General features: G+C 39.8%; 1 long non-coding RNA gene across 1 annotated transcript; it reads left to right on the top strand.

The window, feature by feature from the left end:
* The first annotated feature begins 20628 nt into the window (after positions 1 to 20628).
* LOC130926718 (uncharacterized) lies at positions 20629 to 21375 on the top strand. The gene is made up of 3 exons (XR_009066273.1): positions 20629 to 20662; positions 20730 to 20808; positions 21154 to 21375. It is a non-coding gene; the product is annotated as an uncharacterized LOC130926718 (long non-coding RNA).
* Positions 21376 to 22219: the final 844 nt, after the last annotated feature.

Below are 22219 nucleotides of genomic sequence, written 5' to 3'. Positions count from 1 at the left end.
ATTGCCTAGGGCCCCCACCCATCAGGGGCCCCCAGAGGGCCAACATTTAGCACACGCAGCTTTACTGCACTAGCACAGCGACAAGTGTAGGGAGTGTTTCAATACCATGGAAACATTTGGCAGACTATCTAACGATTCTGGAATCAATCCCAGTCAGCACTAACCATGTCACGTAGATTATACATGTTTAAAAAAGTCCAATCAGCTATTAATACCACATGATTGTTTAAAGAGTGACTCACCAAGTACTCTCTGGAAAGTTCTTGCCGAGTTGTTTAACGTTGATTTTCACAGGCCACCTCATTATTCATGTGACTAAATGGTGATTTTTCCAAAAGTCTATTAATGGGTCTATTATATTCCTCGTCAAATACTCTATAAGAAAAATACAACATACTGTATATGTATCTAAAATAACCCTAAACGATTTTATTAGCAATTTTAATACTCCTTTTAGCAAGGTTCCGTGGGTATGCGTACGTTCCCATAGCAACCACTCCTGTTATTGTCCTACGTCACAAGTGCTGCGTATTCTGGGAGCGAGAAGAGGCGTTAGGTGCGCATTTCGAGGAGAGGACAGCCACCTGTTAAAATGTGTGCATCCATGAACAAATGTAAGTACATCCATATGAGTCAGTGTAAAGTGCTTCGTTTTCGCCACTTTTGTGGCCAAGATGGCCGCACGTGCACTCGCACGCCCCCCCCACCTTTGTGTTCATTATATTGCGCGAGTATCTATGTGTGTCACGTGACTCAGAAAGGCCCCATGTTGCTTGTTGCCTGGGGCCCCCGGGGACCCTTGCTACGCCTCTGCTGGTTATGAAGTTTCATGAAATTAACCTGTTTTTTTAATCAATTTGGCCAAGTGGTTCGGAACTTCACAAGAAGCTTCATTGGCCATCACTAACCTGAGCCAATTGGTTTGTGAAAGGGTTCATTTCTCAACGCTTAATTTAAAATAGTACCATCTACTGGTTGCGTGTATGATCACAGTAGTTGTCTCAACCACGAGTGATTCATTGATTGATTTATTTATTTATTTTTTTCCGTGTGTGTCTGTGTCTGTTAGGAAGGAAATAATTTAGAAAATATTGTTTGACCAAATCCTCTATGTACATAGATTATCACAGATGTATATGGCGGAAGACACAGACAAGGCCAAAAAAGCAGTTTCTGCTCTTGCACCCCTCTTTAAAATACACTGCTGTATTTTAAACCAAAAGAACCGTTGTGTTTGATAGAACAATATGTCTATATGCTGCCATAGCAGATTCAAAGTGCATTAAGCCCCTGAACTATTTTTAATTTGTCCGTTTTACCCTGGAGACCCCCGTTTACAGATGTCGCGCAACCGCTTTTGTTTCAAACCAGCCATAAAAAGAAGGTAATTAATTATATTTATTATTCAAAATGTCTGTTATTTTTAGCTTAGAATCATTAATTTATGTCTAATATTTAGTAAAAAAAAAAAAAAACTTTAAAAAATTATTCACTCGCATATTTTGAAACTTTTGGCTATGCTAACCTGGTAGCCTGATAATTCATGAATAGGTCTGATTCACTATATAAACACCTCAGTCTGTCTCAGTTAGATGAATGGTCACAGGTCTATTACTGTTTTTGAGCAGAATGAAGGATTTAGATAATCTTTAGATGATTTTTAGGTGTACAATGGGATCACACTAATGGAGTGATCTTGATTATTAATCTGGTCTAAAATGAAATAATTGATGTTCCTTTTTTTTTTTTTTTTTTTTTTTTTTTTTTTTTTTTTTTTTAAATACAGTAGATATATCCAAATCAAGAGCTGATGGACTGGCCCAGCCACATCTGAAGCTCTATCCGAGAACACTCCAGGGCGTGAATGGAGGAGAAACTTTCAAGCCTCTTGGTACCATAAACTCTCATGGCTTGAATACTCGCAGAGCCAAGCCTCTGCATACTGCTTTGCATGCAGGCATTTCGGCCTCCCAAACATAGTCAGCGTTTACTTCTGTATGGGTTCCACCATTGATGATGATAGACTGAACAATCTTAATGTTTTCAGTGTGGAGTCCAGGCGAGCAAAGTCCCTGGACATGGAAATTTTGTAAATCGCTTTAGTGCAAACCACCACAATCGCACAATACAGCTGTTCTGAGATGAATGATAAGATATTTTATATGTCAGATAAAATCCTTCCAGTCATGTATTTTTAAGAGAAAGCTGCAGTTAACGCTGGAACTACCAGGTTTTTTTGGCCTATAAAATACCAGAAAGGCGTCAAATGACCCCGATACCAAACAGACTACTGGGCTATGTCAAACAATAGACCACTCAAACAAGCAATCAAGCAGGTCCCCCCCCCAACACACTCATCTGTAGTCGTTGCCTAGGTGTGAAGGTGGGGTATCACAAATACAAATACAGGGCTTCCTTGGCTTTGTCAAACAATAGACCACTCCTTGGTGGGTTTTGCAAAAGAATTGGCTCACTCTGATGTGGGCGTAAAGAAGGCGCGAAGGATATATTGCTTCGGCAACAACCTAAAACACCTACAGCGTTGGCCAAAAGTATTGGCACTCCTTCAATTCTGTCAGATAATGCTCAATTTCTCCCAGAAAGTGATTGCAATTACAAATGCTTTGGTAGTAATATCTTCATTTATTTTGCTTGCAATGAAAAAACACAAAACGGAATGAAAAAAAAAATCATGATCATTTTAAACAAACCTCCAAAAAGGGGCCGGACAAAAGTATTGGCACCCTCAGCCTAATACTAGGTAGCACAACCTTTAGACAAAATAACTGTGAACAACCGCTTCCGGTATCCATCAATGAGTTTTTTACAATGCTCTGCTGGAATTTTAGACCAGTCTTCTTTGGCCAACTGCTCCAGGTCTCTGAGTTTTGAAGGGTGCCTTCTCCAAACTGCCATTTTCAGATCTTTCCACAGGTGTTCTATTGGATTCAGTTTTGGACTCATTGCTGGCCACTTTAGAAGTCTCCAGTGCTTTCTCTCAAACCTTTTTCTAGTGCTTTTTGAAGTGTGTTTTGGGTCATTGTCCTGCTGGAAGGCCCAGCTGTCTCACACTGGGCCCTACATAATGCTGCAAAATTTGTTGATAGTCTTTAGACTTCATAATGCCATGCAAACGGTCAAGCAGTCCAGTGCCAGAGGCAGCAAAAGCAACCCCAAAACATCAGGGAACCTCCGCCATGTTTGACTGCGTGGACCGTGTTGTTTTCTTTGAAGGCCTCGTTTTTTCCCTGTAAACTGTATGTTGATGCCTTTTCCCAAAAAGCTGTACTTCTGTCTCATCTGACTAGCGAACATTCTTCAAAAACGTTTTCTCAGTTAAGTTTTGACAAACTCCAGCCTGGCATTTTTATGTCTCTGGGTCAGAAGTAGTGTCTTTCTGGGTATCCTACCATAGAGTCCCTTTTCACGGATAGTACGGGTTGACACTGTTGTACCCTCAGACTGCACGACAGCTTGAACTTGTTTGGATGCTAGTCGAGGTTCTTTAGCCACCATCCGCACAATCTTACATTGAAATCTGGGAGTTTTTCCTTGCCGACATGGAGGGTCGAAGGATGGGGGATGCCCAGGACATCTCTATTTATTTCATCTGCTATTTCTGACTGTGTATCATATTGCCTCTGCAAAGCCCTTTGAGACAACCTTGTTGTGATTTAGGGCTATACAAATAAAACTGAATCGAAATCTCTCGTCAATTTTTCTTTGTCGTCCAAATCTAGGGAGGTTAGCCACAGTACTATGGGCTTTACACTTATTGATGACAACGCGCAAGGCAGACACATTCAGGTCTTTGGAGATCGAATTGTAGCCTTGAGATTGCCCATGCTTCCTCACAATTTTGTTTCTGAAGTCCTCAGACAGTTCTTCGGTTTTCTTTCTTTTCTCCATGCTCAATGTGGTACACACAAGGACACAGGACAGAGGGTGAGTCAACTTTGATCCATTTTATCTGGCTGCGAGTGTGATTTAGTTATTGCCACCACCTGTTATGTGCCACAGGTAAGTAACAGGTGCTGTTAATTACACAAATTAGAGAAGCATCACATGATTTTTCAAAGGGTGACAACACTTTTGTCCGTCCCATGTTTGGAGTTTTGTGTAAAATGATAATGATTTAATTTTTTTCCCCCATTCTCTTTTGTGTTTATACATTGCAAGCAAAATAAATGAAGATACTGCTACCAAAGCATTTGTAATTGCAATCATTTTCTGGGAGAAATTGAGCATGATCTGAGAAGAATTGCAGGGGTCCCAATACTTTTGGCCAGCACTGTATACCTTGTTCAGGCTATAATAAAAAAAACAACAACAACTGTTTTTCTTAATCATGTCAGTACTTTGTCGCTATATTGTGTTTCATTTGCATAGTGTAAGCATCTTTGTGACTTACTTGCAGGAATCAGAAAAAAGTAAGATACGCTGAATATTATTTGATCTTTTCCACCATTACCTGCATTACAAAAAATTGTGGAGGTGTGTGGTTTAGGTGCCCTAAATACTCCTATATTTTCCAGTGAGATCACGCCACTCCAAATTGATCACATAACCTTCCTGGCCACCCCACCAAACAACCGAGATTACTTCTTGTAGTCTTCCCTTTAACCAGGGGGTGGCAACTTATAACGCTCAAAGAGCCATTTCAACCCCTTTTCCACAGAAAAAGTAAATATTAGTGACCGCACACACAAATTGACATTTGAAATGACTCCGTCAGCTTGACTGTATAGAGGTAGAACGAGTTCCATTCCAAGGCTGGTGATGTAACCCGAATTTCTGCATAAGTCGGAATTAACCCTTAAAGCCCCCATAAATACAAACTATAAAAACATGTATTATACGTCATATTAATAAGATAAAGTAAAAAAAGAATAGGATACTGTGAGGTACGTTGTGTTAAATGCCGTGTTAGTGAATGACTAATCTGATTTTTTTTTTTTTTTTAATGAAGTTGCCTTGCTGAGGCTGCCTGGGAGGGAAGTGAGGGGAGATATCATGGCTGCTCAGGACGCCAGCGTCGCCTCTCTTAAAGTGAGGAAGGAAGTGGGACCTGACGTTGTCAGGAACTGCAGGATGGCAGCGTCGCTGCAGGCGGAGGAGTGGATCCTGACATGGCAAGAACTAGGTACAGTTTACACGACTTAAAAAAAAAAATGACTGGAGACAGAATAGCGGACGAGACTCCGGCGTCGTAAAGTCGATATACTACCTGTGTGTCTGTGTGTAAATATGTATATATATATGTATATATATATATATATATATATATATATATATATATATATATGAACTGTATATATACAGTATATACTGTATATACATACAGGTAGTCCCCGGGTTACGACGTACTCGACTTACGTGATTTCGACTTTACAATGCCGGAGTCTCTTCCGCCATTCTGTCTGCAGTTGTTTTTTTGGGGGGCGCGTAACGGTGTAGAATGTGTGTTTGAGCTCTGTATTTTTCCCATTGTAACAGCTTTCAGTTTTCCCTGCAAATATTTGTTTCGCCAATAAGAGAAGCTGTTGTTAATTGAAAACCTTATTAAACTTTTTTTCCCCGTGCATTGTTTTTGTTTGCCCGTTGTCATTGTAAAATTCTTGGACCATACACGTAGTTAATAATAATTTGTTTGAAAGCTCAGGCTCAGAAAATGAATGAATTACAATTTAATTTATTATTTAATTATTATTTAATTAATCATTTATTATATAAATTTTATTTATAATTTTTAAAGTTTAATTACAGTGAGCGCACAACCAGTCCTGTGTAGAAAGAAAAGGTGTAGCATAAGCAGCTCAACATCTTCTAAGTTGCTGAAATCAAGGTCTAAATAAGCTTCATATAAGTCAAATTGACTTACCTGTTTTTTCACTAGAAGGCTAAAGTGTTCTATGGTGTGTCTGTGGTTTAAAAGTATAACTACAGTAAACATCAGCGAAACAAGAACTCTTGTGTCTCCAATTGTAGACAAACATACACAGTGTACCTTTTTCGCTATCAACCAGCATTGATGGTAAGTACAGTATAAAGTTGTTCGATTAATCAATTTTGAACTGAAACTGTGGTTAAGTTGAAATGATGTGAAAAATATTCAAATCGGTACATTTGATTTTCAAAACCGCACCATTTTGGTTTATCTAAGCCACCGTTGTTTCCTCTGCATTTCCGCTTCCTCCCACGAGACCGTGTTGTCTTAAACAACAAGAACAACTTTTGCCCAGCCAACTTTAGATACAAATTACATAATGCCATAAGTAAGTGTATTATCTCATGATCCACTTAAAGTATTGTTGTATATGTAAAAGGATTGCAGTGAATTGTTAAATCGAACATGTAGCCTTGAAACGTCAACAGGTCCTCATTTATTTTATCTGAACACTTTCATGTCCAGTGGTATGAGAAAGTATCTGAACCTTTTGGAATTTCTCACATTTTTGCATACAATCACCATCTGATCTTTGTCAAAATCACACAGATGAAAAAACAGTGGCTGCTTTAACTAAAACCACCCAAAAATTTATAGGTTTTCATATTTTAATGAGGAGAGCATGCAATCAGTGACAGAAGGGGGAAAAATAAATAAGTGAACCCTCTGCCTAAGGAGACTTACAGAGCAATTGAAACCATTTTTTACCAAACACTTTAAGTCAAGTGCGTGCCCAATCACTGATGAGTGGTTTAAAGTTGCTCTGCCCACTATAAAACACACACCTGGTAAGAATTGTCTTGATGAGAAGCATTGTCTGATGTGCATCATGGCTCAGTCAAAAGAGCTGTCTGAACACCTACGATCATGGATTTTTGATTTGTATAAAGCTGGGAAAGGATACAAAACCATTTATAAAAGTCTGGATGTTCATCAATCGACAGTCAGAGACATTGTCTACAAATGGAGAGAGTTTGGCACTGTTGCTTCTCTCCAAGACGCCAAGAGTTCAGCGCAGAATACTCAGAGAGGTAAAAAAAGAACCCTAGAGTGTCTGCTAAAGACTTACAGAAATCACTGACATAGTCCAATATCTCTGTGCACACATCAACTATATGTAAAACTGGCCAAGAATGGTGTTCATGGGAGGACTTCACAGAGGAAGTCACTGCTGCCTAAAAAAAAAAAAAAAAAAAAAAAAAACATTGTTACTTGTTTAATGTTTGCAAAAAGGCACTTTGACACTCCACAGAAGTTTTGGCAAAATATTTTGTAGACTGATAAAACCCAAAGTTGAATTGTTTGGGAGTAACACACAACATCATGTGTGGAGGAAAAATGGAAAGCTCACCAACATTAACACCTCATCCGAGAAGCATGGTGGGGGGAGCATCATGATTTGGGGCTGTATTTCTACCTCAGGGCCTGGACATCTTGCAATCATTAATGGAAGAATGAATTCAAAAGTTTATCAGGAAAACTTGAGGCAGTCTCTCAGACAGTTAAAGCTAAAAAGCGGATGGGTGCTGCAACAAGACAATGATCAGAAAATAGAGAAGTAAATCAACTTCCACTTTCTGTCATTGTTTGCATACTATCCTCATTAAAATATGAAAACCTATAAATGTTTGGGTAGATTGAGTTAAAGCTGACAGTTTTTTCATCTGTGTGATTTTGACAAAGATCTGATCACATTTGATGGTGATTTTATGCAGAAATGTGAGAAATTCCAAAAGATTCAGATACTTTTTCATACCACTGTACAACACAACGACAGACAGTATGTGTGGCTGAGTATGAAACTATGTAAGTAGTATTATGGTATACAAGTATGAAAGTCTATTTCTGTGCGTGTCTGTCCGTCTGTCTCGTTGTTTTGGCAAGATACTACTACTATTATAGTACCTAAACGCATGCCATGTTGTTTTTTGTTTTATTACAATAACATATTTTGGCAAAATGCATAGGTTACATTTGAAAATTCAATCTATATGCACATTGTTCATTTGCCCATTAATGTGTTTGACCTGACGTCATCTGTAAAGATGAGGTGCTCATAAAACTCATCATTCTGTTTGTTACCGTCACTGGGGTGCATATTTGTCATATTTGAATTAATATTTGCATATCAATTCCGATTTACGCAGAAATTTGAGTTAGTAACGGAACTCGTTCATAACCCGGGGACTACCTCCATTTACATATGTACTATACCAAACATATACCAAAAATTCATCTCAATACTTTGTTATATACCCTTTGTTGGCAATAACAAATGCCAAACGTTTTCTGTAACTCTTCACAAGCTTTTCACACACTTTTGCTGGTATTTTGACCCATTCCTCCATGCAGATCTCCTCTAGAGCAGTCATGTTTTGGGGCTGTCGTTGGGCAACACGGACTTTCAACTCCCTCCTTACCCCGTGGCGTCAAAACGATTACAAGAACGGGGAGCAAAAATCCCAGAACCACACGGGGGGACCCAGTTAATGGCCTACAGAGAGCTGGGACAACAGTAACAAAGGCAGCTATCAGTAACACAATGCGCCGCCAGGGACTCAAATCCTGCACTGCTAGATGTGTCCCCCTGCTGAAGAAAGTACACGTCCAAGCCCGTCTGCAGTTTGCTAGAGAGCATTTGGATGATCCAGAAGAGGACTGGGAGAATGTGTTATGGTCAGATGAAACCAAAATAAAACTTTTTGGTAGAAACACGGGTTCTCTTGTTTGGAAGAAAAAGAATACTGAATTGCACCATACCCACTGTGAAGCATGGGGGTGGAAACATCATGCTTTGGGGCTGTTTTTCTGCGAAGGGACCAGGACGACTGATCTGTGTAAAGGAAAGAATGAATGGGGCCATTTATCGAGAGATTTTGAGTGAAAATTTCCTTCCATCAGCAAGGGCATTGAAGATGAGACGTTGCTGGGTCTTTCAGCATGACAATGATCCCAAACACACAGCCCGGACAACAAAGGAGTGGCTTCGTAAGAAGCATTTCAAGGTCCTGGAATGGCCTAGCCAGTCTCCAGGTCTCAACCCCATAGAAAATCTGCGGAGGGAGTTGAAAGTCCGTGTTGCCCAACGACACAAAACGTCACTGCTCTAGAGGAGATCTGCAAGGAGGAATGGGCCAAAAAACCAGCAACAGTGTGTGAAAAGCTTGTAAAGAGTTACAGAAAACGTTTGGCCTCCGTTATTGCCAACAAAGGGTACATAACAAAGTATTGCGATGAACTTTTGGTATTGACCAAACACTTATTTTCCACCACGATTTGCAAATATATATTTTTTTAAATCAAACAATGTGGTTTTCTGTTATTGTTGTTTTTTTTTTTCACATTCTGTCTCTAATGGTTGAGGTTTACCCATGTTGACAATTACAGGCCTCTCTAATATTTTCAAGTGGGAGAACTTGCACAATTAGTGGTTGATTAAATACTTATTTGCCCCACTGTATATACTGTATATATAATCCTAAGTAATGTATTAACCAACTTTGTGAGGTCACGGTTGCCACTTGGAAGGTGTACCCACAAGCCTTCGTACCTGTGAATGGTGCAAAGACTTGTGAGTACAGGTGTAAGTGGCAATGGTGACTTTACATAGTTGATGACTTTATGACATGTGTGACTGTTCTGTTAACAAACACACAAAACAGTTAGCTTGATTTGATCTTCCTAATTAAGGAAAGTTTGTTAAATCTTGCCTGAATAAATTTTAATCAGACAGTTATTTATTTAATTTAAAACTGAGCTGCATGTAGCTCCGTAGGGTCATATGAGAGCTGTTTTGAAGCCCCCATGCTATCACTTTTCGCTGGAGACATTTCGGTTTCCAATTAATCAGTGCAAAGTTACAGGTATTCAAATGCACAAAATGGCAAAATGGTTCCCAATATTGTTGCACTGGTGTAATATTATTTTGATGCATCTTGCACATCCAGTCCAGTTCTTTTCAAGAATTTTCTATAATAATTTTTGAAATGTTCACCGAAAGTACGTTCGCTAAACCACTAACAACTTTACACTCTGCAAAAAACACTTTTTGCCATTGCTTGTGGTTTCACCAATAGATTTTTTTTTTCATTTGCAAATGCTGTTAACCAGCGATTTTTCATGTTTGAAGTGTCACCTTTTAACCGTTAGTTTGCGTTTTGGAAAAGACCGCCAATGTTTTAGTGCAGGCTAAAGTAAGTTGTCTTTTTTCCCCATGAGTCTCAGTGTAGTAAAGCTAACGTTTAGAGTGTTTAATATAGATGTGTTTCCTTATTTTGTATGTGTGAACTGCAATTCTACGGTGTGTTGTTGACCAATAAATATTTGGACACAACAACTAGAGTGTCATATGTCATCTACACGCACGCACAAATGTATGCACGCGCGCGGTGATAAAACGCAGCCGTTAAAAATAATCGCCCTCATTTTTATTTACCTTGCCATAAATGGACTCATTGCATATCGCGACAGGCCTAGCAACTTCAATAAAACATGTCGTTAGTTAGTTAGATGGACTTACGCCCCCCCCCTAAAAATTTTCTCCTCGGATCTACACAATTCACCCTTTATCGCCCATTTGACTTCAAAACAGCGAATTTCGCCGAAAGGTGAGTGATTTTCATGCCTGCTTTTGTCTCGACAATTATTATTATAAGTACATCTCTTCATAACATTGTCTTTTTATATTAAAGGAAAAAAGTAATATAAATCAACTCAGAATAAAGTATAGCTTTACTGTATTAACATTGTTTTGTCTGTAACAGAAAAGAGTTCAGGCTCATCAATTTGCCTGAATAAAAAAGTCACATCCAAATTGTAAAAATACACTCAAGGTACATTTTTTTCACCATTTGATACTGAAAAATAAAACAATAAAATCGATCATAATAAATTCAAATTAAACGACAGTGTAATTGGACAGAGGGACAGTTTTTGTTTTTGCTGCAGGCAGTATCAGCTCCTTTGCTATGGTGTGGGGTTATTTTGCACTGAGCATGGTAACTGCATGCTGGTTTACTGCTGTAACATTGACAAAGAAGGACGATTGCGGCATATTCGGCACGTTTTCGCTGAAAAACAATCAAGCGGCTTATCAATGTGATCGGGTTCTAATGTCTTTAAGTGACATCTTAATTGATTTGACTTCCCGCTGTCTGCTGCAAACATTTTTAAACACAGTAAACAGACTGGTCTTTACTCGTCTCCTACTGTGTTCGTTAATGTGTGCTCTTATTCTGTTCAAAAATACTGCACACTCTGAAAATAACAGTGCCACTGCCACCCACTGAGTGGTTGTGGAAGTACACTTTATTCTCGTGCGGCAAAAAAGTATGTATCCCCGAGGTCACATGCACCACCCCCGGCATGGCTGTGTGCCCATGCCCCACTATTTGAAAAGCACTGTATTAGTGCAATATACCGAGTATTAATTCTGAAATATAACTGTCCATCAGTTTTTTCGATACATTAAATTGGCCGGCTGACAAAATGGTAGCAGAACCATGGGCAAAAGGCACAGATCACAAGGCAGGCAAGTGCTAGGTCAGGGGCAGCGAAAAGTTCAGAGATTCTGATAGGGCAGTCAGACGGGCGGGAGGTCATTGAAACTCGGTTGGAGGTACCAGGTACAGGGCAAGCAAGAGCGTGCTCCTGCGCCGGAGCAAAAATCTGGTTAAAAATGTACAAGAATGGGAAGAGCAATGCAGGATACGAGACTGACAGATGAGCCGCAAGAGATGATCTGGCGAAGAGGCAGAGATCCCACTGTCATAAATAGTGGCTTGATTGCCTGAGGCTGTTGTCGCTCCACCCGCCTGGCAGGGGTCTTAACAACAGCGCTATATCATCATGAGGGTCGCTGGAGTGCTGGAGCCAATAAATTTGGATTTAACTATTCAGTTAACAAATTTTGTCAACGTGCAAAAAAGTGACTTAAAAATTCACACCAACCATGTCAAAAAAAAAAGTAAAATGACAAAGTGGAAGTTGAGAACTTTTGACATTAAAGCTTAATCTTCAGGTTAGCGAGGGTTTAATTAGTCTGTGAAGTCGATTTCAACAACTTCCGTGCAGTTTTTTAGTTACTATTTTCAGGGCTCCGGAGTAGCTAAGCTAGCACGAGTAAATAGTCTTGTCTTAGCATGCCAATAAAAAAACGATAGTAACAGATCTAACATAGTCAAATAAATTTGAAATGCAGTTCATTATTCAAAATACCCATGTATTGGACACGTAATGTGACCACAATAGAGAGGAGTGCGTCGACCACTCTTGTTCATGCTGCATTTGATGAAGGTGGAAAGTTGGAATTACCCAACTCTGATGGTAGCAGTTGCAACTTCAAAGCGTTCCAAGTGAATTTAAACAGCAAGATGACTGATCGCGACAAGTCGTTTTTTTATTTTGGCAATCAATAGAAATTTTGACCTCCGGCAAACCAGCCTTCTCGTAAGCGATCAAATAGTGGAGGAAAAACGACAGCTAAGGGAAATGGCACACACTCTAAACTGCCTTCTTTAGTTTTACTATTGATTGTCTGCTTTTCGACGGACATCGCCATTTTGTCGAGTGATGCCAGATTAAAGCAACTCGTGAAGTCGCAGTACTTTTTTTTCCGACTTCGCGACTTGGGCCTCCCAGTTCGAGTGGTGTTCCAATTATATTTTTCCTGGTCAGAGGTTGTAAAACTCAGATTTCCCACCTTCCTCGAATGCAGCGTCAGTCTACTGAATCTTGACTGAAGAACGGCAACATGGTGAAATGTGCATTTCGAAGCTGTGGAAACAGACAGAAGAAATGGGCAAATGAATGTTTCGACAAATTCCCTATGAAGAACGAGGAACACTATAAACTGTGGTTACTTGCTGCTGGCTATGACATAAATACACCAGTGGAAAAAAACATCACTCCGCTCTGCAGCCTGTTCCCTGTTCCAAAGTTGCTGTTCATACTACAGGGTGACCCAAAAAAAAGTTTACACTGCCATAATACAACTTAAATGCCATGTTTATTCAGTTTAGAATTAGAATTTAATCACATATTATACATTATTGTAAAGAACATGTACAGTACACTCTATTTTTCAATGTATCCTCCCTTAAGTGTCACAACAGCCTCCAGGCGCCTGCGGAATGCTTGACAGGTCTTCTTTATGTAGGATGCTGTCATCTTTTCCCAAGATCTAACAATGGACCTCTCCAAGGCTGCCACAGAAGTTTGTGGCTTCTTACAGGCACTGTCCTCCACAGTTGCCCATATGCTATAATCCAGGGGATTGAGATATGGACTCTGGGGTGGCCACATATCACCTTGTCAATCAACTTTTTGGTCCGCACAGATCGGCACTTCCAGACCCAGGTTTTCGTGAGGCTGTTCCAGTATTTTTCAGCTTCTTTTTAACTTTGTAGACTGCACATCTGGATATTCTCAGATTTGCTGCAATCTCAGTAGGTGTCAGACCGGCACGCAGCAATTCAGGTACAGCTAAAGTTTTCTTCATTTTCAGCAGAAGCACAGGAATTGTAGAGACGAGAGATTACCAGCTGCATTGAGTGACCTTAATGAATCACTTAAGCATGACAACCTATTTAGATATGTTTCAATGGCTTTTAAACAAGCAGTCAACTGAGTGTAAACTTTTTTTGGGGTCACCCTGTACAGTTACGAACATGCAATAGTAAGTTTGAATACAACATAGCCAACACGGTGGATAGCATGGGTGATTTTCATGTGTGCATATGCTGTTTTTTTATTAGAATGCTAAGAGGGGACCATTGACTCGCGGTAGCTTAGCCACTCCAGAGCCCTGACACTAACAAACTGCACCGACTAGTTAAATCCCCCTAACTCGACGGATAAGCCTAATGTAAAAAATTCTGAACTTCTCCTTTAACTAATGTAATTTTACATATAGAAAATGAATTTGGCACCCGAATCTGGCTGTTGTTTACCATTTCATAGTTATTCCACCCAAAGAAATGCATCAGGGAATGCCCACTTTTTTTTCTTTTTAGCAATTCTTCACAGATGATCATTTCTTGCTTTCCGGTGCTGCGCTAGCTCGTACATGTCGACTGAATGACAGAACGTTCACTAGACAAAATGGAAAACCTATGTACACTCCAAAATCTGCAGCTCATTCTGGGTGTGACATCATCTTCAGTTAAGAGATATTTTAGTGGGTCGAGCCATGGCAGCTGAGAAAGGAAGGCTTATTGGGATCTGATTTCATTAGAAACCCCTTTCTGTCACTTAGTTGAATGGGTTTGTGTCCAAAATGTGCTATTATTTTCAAGTTATTTGCTGTAGCGTTTCAGAGCCCCTTTCAACACTGTTTGAAGCTAAGCTATTTCAGCTAACGGAATGCTGCTGTTATTTTGAGCATGAGCCACTTTATAAACGGCGCCCCATAACTTTAAAAAAAAAATGTTGCTGTTATTTTCAACTTGAGGCCGCATTACCAACAAGGCCCCATAGATAGCCTACTCATGTGTAAACATATTCAATCATGCTTTACAGCAAAAACCCAATTAAACTATTTTGTTTTTCTGTCAAAGAAGCAGATAAGAGCTGCAAATATCAAAACACAACAATTCTCTGTTGATGAATTTATAATGATCATTCAGTTTCATAATGCTACTCTGTATAGTTACCACCCAAAATTGCTCGAAATTTACCAAGACAAAAGAGATGGGCAAAATGATTTTTTTTTTTAATTTCCAAAAGCTTGGTTCCAATTTCCTGAACCTGCAAGCATCTACTAGTTTATGCACGTTGTGCAACTGACTGCCCTTTTACTGTATAGTATGGACCTTTCAAATCTCTTTTCCCACTTTCTTTTACATCCCCCTTATCTCCAAAGCTGTCCATCACTGCACTTGTATCAAATTCAAACCGGGTCCTAGATTTTTTTCCCACCTCACAGATAGCATCAATCCACTCCTCGCATGTGCTAATCTGACTCCTAAATCCAGAAGGGTGTGTTTTTTATTCTGCTAATTCGTTGTTGTCCATTGTCACATCCTGGTGCTCCAAAAATGAAAGTGTCCTTGTTGTCCATGTAGCACCCGACCCCTCACCAACTCTGAACACAAGCACGAACACACACAAAATGGCCATACTGAATGTGCCGGAATCAGACATTGTTGTTCCAGGCCAAAGAATAACTTACACCATCCTGTGACTCTGTGGAATGCGTCGTTTTATACCCTTGTTTTCTCTTTCCTCCAAAATATTTTCACACCAGCCTAGAGCAATTTACTGCTGATTTAGAATTGCTGTGTGAGAATTGATGAGTGTTTCAGCTCTCACACTGCACAAGGTCAAATCTGTGTCCAAACACTGTCCAGGGGAAACATAAATCAATCTCTTCAACAAGATGGAAGTTTTAGCCTATCGCATCTGACATTGGGCAAAAAGAGGAGTTGATTCGATGCATAGCTGACCTATCATATGGAAACTGGGAATATAAACCCAGTTAGAAAACTTGTGGATTCAGTGGTTTACGAGCACATGCACAGAATGTGTCAGAATAGATTAACCTCAAATTCACACCGCTTGCGGCTGCAAAAAGATTAACTGCGTTCATGACGTCGTAGGTATTCGCAAGTTAAATAATCAATATGACCATTTCCAGCGCCTGGGGAATCGTCTATGACTAGCCACAGGTAATCGTAGGCTTGACGCAGAAGTCTATTTTTTCCGGACGGCGCAAGTTAAAACAATACCACAGTGCTGGAAAAGACATTTAGCACTGATACAAAATAAAACTACCGGTTTCCTTTCAAAATAAAGCACTTTTGTCAACGGGGATCACAGTTATTATATCCACTTCGAGGTGAAATATTCTGTAAAACTAGTTTATTTTCCATACTTTTCATTATCATGAACAAATAAAATATTTACTTTTTCATGAGCTTTTAATGTCCTCATGCAGAGAAAAGACAAACTCAGGGGCTGTTTACATGGTGACTTTCCTAGAATACAAAAAATTTCATGTTTGCATTTATATGGTTCCGCCTCCATTCGAGCAACGTCGCAATTCCGCATGAAAACGATGTAGTATTCATGCCAGGCCCTCGGGGGCAGTGCAGATTTACAAGGCGACAGCGAATGATGCACTTTGACCCAACAAGCTCTTCAGCCTGGAAGAAAACATGCCTGCCCACTCTAAGCAATGAACATTTTTTTTTGCTCTAAAAGGCACAAAAAATGTAAAACATTCAACATATTTAAAATGAAAAATATTATTAAAACAGTAAGTTAAAGCCGACCTTCCGCCATTTGCTGTTTTCAATGTTTAATAGCACCGCTGCGCACTCCCAATGTGATGTGTGCGAGTGCTTACGTCATCGAAGCGAAGGTGATTTCAATTCATATAAATGCGCTGCGACCCCCCCGAATCGAATCGTTTCAGTTTGAAGGCAGGATTCGGAGGGTTGAGTCTTTGCCTTCTGTCTTCGCCGACACCACAGGCACGCGAGGCCATTCCGCTACTCAGTCGTTGCGTCTTCGTGTCGCAAAGTCGCCATGTAAACTGCCCCTCAGTCGATAATTTATATTTTATTATTTGCGTCGTGATAAAACAACAAAAAACAAATGTTGCACTTACAATTACCCAATGTTTATTTTCAAGTGTCTGACGTTGGGCCGTATATAGTACATATTGTGCCTGAATTTGTGCATTCTCGTGAGAGCCCTCTGTCTGATTGCCGTAGACATTTTAAGCCCAAACGCAACCAATAGAAATTGACCTGCGATGTTTTTGTAGCCGTCATGCAATTGTGTCGCGGCCACAAGTGGTGTAAATTCGGGGTAAGAGAAACATCCGAGTCTTACGCGCTGACTACAGAGTACACAAGTAATTTTACACAATTGTGTAACTGTTTTAGGCTAGGTTTATACTGCAGGTCTTAATGCAAGTGTAACGGGTACACAGAAAGTGTATCCGTTGTAGCACGTGGAAACCTCCCCGCCGATTCCTTCATGTAAGGTCGCTAACGGCTGCGCCGTTGGCTCGAGCTTTATTGGCGCAGTGGTTACCGAACTTGCCTGCCGACTAGAATCGTCGCGGCGCGCGGGTTCGCGTCCCAGCCTAGTCAGAGGTGGGAGCGGAACGCGGGGCTGGGACGCGAACCCACGCGCCGCGACGATTCTAGTCGGCAGGCAAGTTCGGTAACCAAAAATACAATGAAGAAAAGGATACGCCTGATAATGCTCGGTGTCTTACTGCGCGGCAAATGAGCAATATTTCAGTATTGCTTACATGGCCGAGTCAGGGCAAACTGACGCACACACATAAGGATTATGGTGTGGGGGGGGGGGGGGGGTCCCTTATTTGTATTTCTGAAAGGTGGCAACCCTACTTTGGAAACAGGTCCCAAATTACTGCGGCATTTCTTTCAGTAAAAGACAATAAAAGTAAAGTAAACGTAGTAAACTGACCAGAGATTGTTGCTCCGGTCCTGCGCCCTTCCTCTGGAGAGCAGTCCTGCTCTTGCAGGCTCAAACTCGTTGTGTTCGTTCACGTTTCGTCTTCAAATGTTTTATCAGGTTCGAGGTACTGAAACTGGCCGATTTAACTCCACATCTCGAAACTTTCAGGCCGCAAATCCTGCATGCAGCCATTGATTTTAATTGACGGGATTTCTATTTTGAAATATTTCCGACCGCCGCCATGTCGGCGCCGCCAAGCGGCCTTGCCATTGGTCAGGAGTGGCTATTGGCCCGTTCTCATTGGTCTGGAGCAGGCCAATAGCGATAGCTGCTTGGTGTTCACGTGTCATCACACAACACAGAGACAGAATGTAGTGAGCTCCAGGAGGAAAAAAAAAGGCTGCGGTCAGATGGTATAATATTGGACAGGTAAGTGGTATCGGCTCCGTCTTTGTTGGTACTCGCCGATACCGATACTACCATTTCGGGCCGGATCGGCGCCCCCTGCCGATACTAGTATCGGTATCGGTGCATCTTTAGTTAATAGGTAACACTTTATTTATTTTTATCTTTATCTATCTTTATTTATTTTATTTATGATACAGCAGCATCATAAAACCGTCATAACTGTGACATGACACTATCATGGGCATTAATGAATGCTGATGACAGATGTCATTATACTGTATATCATCCAGCAAATTATATCACTAACTCCATTTATGTCCAGCTCAGATCTTTCATATCCATTCAAAAGTGAGATCATTTAAATAACAAAATAACATCTGTCATAAGCATTCATTCATGCTCATGGCAGTGTCATGTCATAATTATGATGGTCTTATGACCAGTATTATAGCGTGAGTATTATAGCGCCACTGTCAAATAAAGTGTCACCAACTACCATAGGTAGCAATTAGTGAATCAACTGGAAGAGTAACTGAAGAAATAATTAGCACAGAACATGAATTTTGATTGTTATTTACATCTGTAGCTCTGCAATGCATGTTAGGAGGCATGTGGGATGACAACAGTGTTGACAGCAAGTGGCAGCAGAGGTTGATTGTATTCCACAAGGGAAGAGTGATGGCCAAATGAAGCTTCTTGAAGCAATGAAGCTCTAGCCAATTGGTTCAAAGCTTCATGGTGGTTCATTGGGTCTTGTGACAGTCTTATGATGCCGCTGTCAAATTAAGTGGTCCCGGTGAATATCTTTTGGTGTAAATATCCCATAATACAGTGAGGACAGCTGTAGTTTAATGTCCAGTGTGGCTTATCTATGAACAAATGCCGTTTTCATGTCATATTTGGTGGGTGGCGGCTTATAGTCAGGTGCGCCCTTGTAGTCTGAAAATGAGTCATGAGTAACTGCTTACAGAATCAGATTTTTTTCTATTCTTCTTTCTCTTTCTTCTTCTATATTATTGTATTTATTTACCCTGTTTTGTTCAGCTGCTCGACACAGAGAATGGGAACCTGATAGGGTGACCATATTTTCATTTCCAAAAAAGAGGACATTCGTCCCGGCCTCGAGGTGCTTGAATTTTATTCGAAGTTTACTCAAAGATGTCTATATCACTTAAGTATATTTAAAGTGTGCCTCCTCCGTCTGGATAGAAAAACTCAGTTATATATATATATATATATATATATATATATATATATATATATATATATATATATATACTGTATGTATAGCCATATAGTTTATAACCAAAGGCACAAATTCAAATTCTCAGAGGTTACTCAACAGGATTTGTTATTCCTAAAAAAAATATCAAACCATAAAAAAAAAAAAAAAAAAAAAAAAAAACAACCTGGAATTAAATAATGATTTAAAAAAAATATATATATAATGCAGACCCATGCAAATGTAGTCCAGTCAATAAAAACACACCGTAGGCTATGTGCCAACTAAACATTTTTAAAAATTATTATCACGACAGTTGTTGCTGACAAAATGTTATTCCCACTCAATTGTTATTCTCATTTAATGTTCTAGATTGCACGTGTAACCCAGCTACAAATAAAGGGTTAATTAAATTTAGAAAAAAAAAAAAAAAAAAAAAATGGCATTAAAATAAACAATCCGTCTCTTTCAACATCATAAAATAAAACTGCAACTTGAAAACAAATTAAATTGAAAATAAAGAAGCACTTAATGAAAGTAAGCCTCTCCCCCATAAGAGTTTGATGGCTGAGATCGACAGCAGCCTCACAATAGACCCTACCCACGTGACGTCACAACTCCTTCCTCCTGACTGGTGCCGCCCAATTGTCCGTCAACACATCATGTTTCCCTGTTACGGCTACGTACATTCCTCCTATTTACGACGTGTTTTTCTGCTCATTAACATTAATAATCAAAATGGTGAAGGCGTGTGTGGCGGTCGGTTGCAATAAAAGAGAAGATAGACGGAGAGACTTGAAGTTCTACCGGATTCCGAGAGACCTGGAGAGAAGAGAGCGAGATGGGCTGCTGCAATTCGACGAGAAAACTGGGCTCCAAACGATTACCACAGATTATGTAGTAGTCATTTTATATCTGGTAAGATGCATTTAATATATATTTAGAGGGTTTTGGGCTGACAACCACAATTAAGATCATTGCTAGGCTAATCGCCGACAACATACACGTATGTATGTAGTGAGAGTGCTATCGCTAAACCATATAAACATTAAAAGCCCTAACTCCATTGACAAACGACATGAAATACATTAGACTTGACAGTGGATGTTAGCAATGACAAAAGATTTTGAATTGAACATTTCGTAACTCACCTTTCCAAGCACAAGATAGATTCCTGCCGAATTTTCGTGGACGAGGACCTGTTTCACCCAACCAGCAACGAAGTATTTATAAGCCTCCAAGCTCTTAAAGTTTTTCAAACTGTCGTGAGAATAGGCTGATTTTGTGTGGACAAGATAGTTGTACAGTTCAGGGTAGCTAGCAGATGTCAGGCAAATACGGCGGAGACAGCGGGTCGAAAAACATCGATTTAGGCATCAAATATGGATCTGGCAAATGGATAAACTGAAGCTTTTCCACATAACGCCTTTTATGCAACACATAAGTGAGTTTATGGCATCCGAAAGCACCGGGTCTTCCATGAAATGCATTATAAATTGCTCGATCAATTGAGACCATTGATAATACAGACACAAAATGACGGACAAGTGGGCGGAACCATACAGCGAGCACGTGATTTTGTGACGTCGGTGGGTAGGGTCTATAGCCACAAGCAGCTGGAGAGAGAAGGCCATGCTAAACAGAGTGACAAGGTAGGAAGAAAAACGATTTGATAAAATAGTTAAAAAGTGACTAAAACCCAAAATATCCACATCTTAGCTCAACAGGGACATCGGCAGAACACTTGAGAAGTGATCAGGAGCGTGGAAAACGCGTCTCTTGAGCTTAAACTGTCTCGGTAAGCAAGCGTTCTACTCGGAGCAGACGAGCTAACGGCTAATGCTAACGATGCTGACGAGCTAACGGTTAATGCTAACAATGGTTTTCCTAATCATTAAGTAAAGAATGATAAACTTTATTTTTATTATTGAAAATAATAATTTTGTTTTGATGGATAAAAAATGGAAAAGATGCATCTGAAATTGAAAGTTCAATGTTAAGTGAAATGACAATGTTAAAAATAACATTGTGTGTGATTGTTACAAATTCATGTACAATGTAAATGTACAGTAAATTTATTTTGATATGATTTATCTCTCAAAATGAGACGAGTAAAATACCTGTTTGTAAAAAACTACAACAGGTCAGGTCTTTTTATGAGACTGGATTAAAGATAAGAAGATTCCGGAAATTTGATGGCGAGCTTCCCAGCGTGAAAAGACCAAGAAACTTCATCCTTCATGGACAACTCTTCAGTGTGGTAGGACAATACCAACTGACAGGATTCCATACAAACTTTGGAGAAATAAATACCTTACACAGGATTAAGGGGGAAAAAAAGTGATCACGAGAGTGAAAGACAATTTTGTTTATTATTTTTGGGCCCAATTTTTATTTTCTTATACTGTTCTATTGTTTTGTATTTCATTGTTGGGATTGTTGTTGCACAAAGTAAAAAATAATTGCAAACTGCATTATCAGACCTATTCATTCATGGTTACAGTACAACACTTAGCTCCCTAGTCGAATTGGAATCTTCTGATTATTTTGCGCACTGGTTACAAGAAGGTTACACACGCAAACAATAAACAAAATAAACTGACAAACGATTCAGCCAGCATGTTTCCAAACGCAGCAGTTTAAAACTTCCCATAAAAAGTTCCCATAATGCCTAGACTGGCTTAGTTCACTGACAACCACCCTACTAGCGAGCACCTGTAGCCGAGGCGAAATCAAACATTGCTATAAAAGTTTACAATCATCGGCAGCGCAATGATGCGACACCAAACAGGATTTTACAGATCACACCAGTACAAAGCTCCGACAGTAGTCCACAACATTTGCCGTAAAGTAACTTTAGCAAGTGTACATACCGATAGATGTCCTGTCATGACGAAGGTTTGTTTTTTAATGAGAATTGACAGTTGACGCCATGATAAAGCCATTCTGAAACTGCGCACGCATGCGCAAATTTGTATCCAAAGTAGAATAAAGGTATTTTCATCTTAATTACTCTTTTGGGGACATGAGCATTTGATTATACACATATTGATAATAATAAAAGTCTTAACAACTGTGCAGGCTCGCTGGGAACACCTCACAGGCAGCACAGTACCGTAATGGTAAATGGTGTTATACTTGTATAGCGCTTTATTCTGTGCAAAGCGTCAATTTCAACACACGCTAATTGGTTCTGTGAAAAATAATGA

The sequence above is a fragment of the Corythoichthys intestinalis genome, chromosome 12, assembly GCF_030265065.1.
Source record: "Corythoichthys intestinalis isolate RoL2023-P3 chromosome 12, ASM3026506v1, whole genome shotgun sequence".
Lineage (NCBI taxonomy): Eukaryota > Metazoa > Chordata > Actinopteri > Syngnathiformes > Syngnathidae > Corythoichthys > Corythoichthys intestinalis.
Note: the sequence above shows the minus strand (reverse complement) of the source record. Positions and strands in the feature narration are given on the sequence as shown.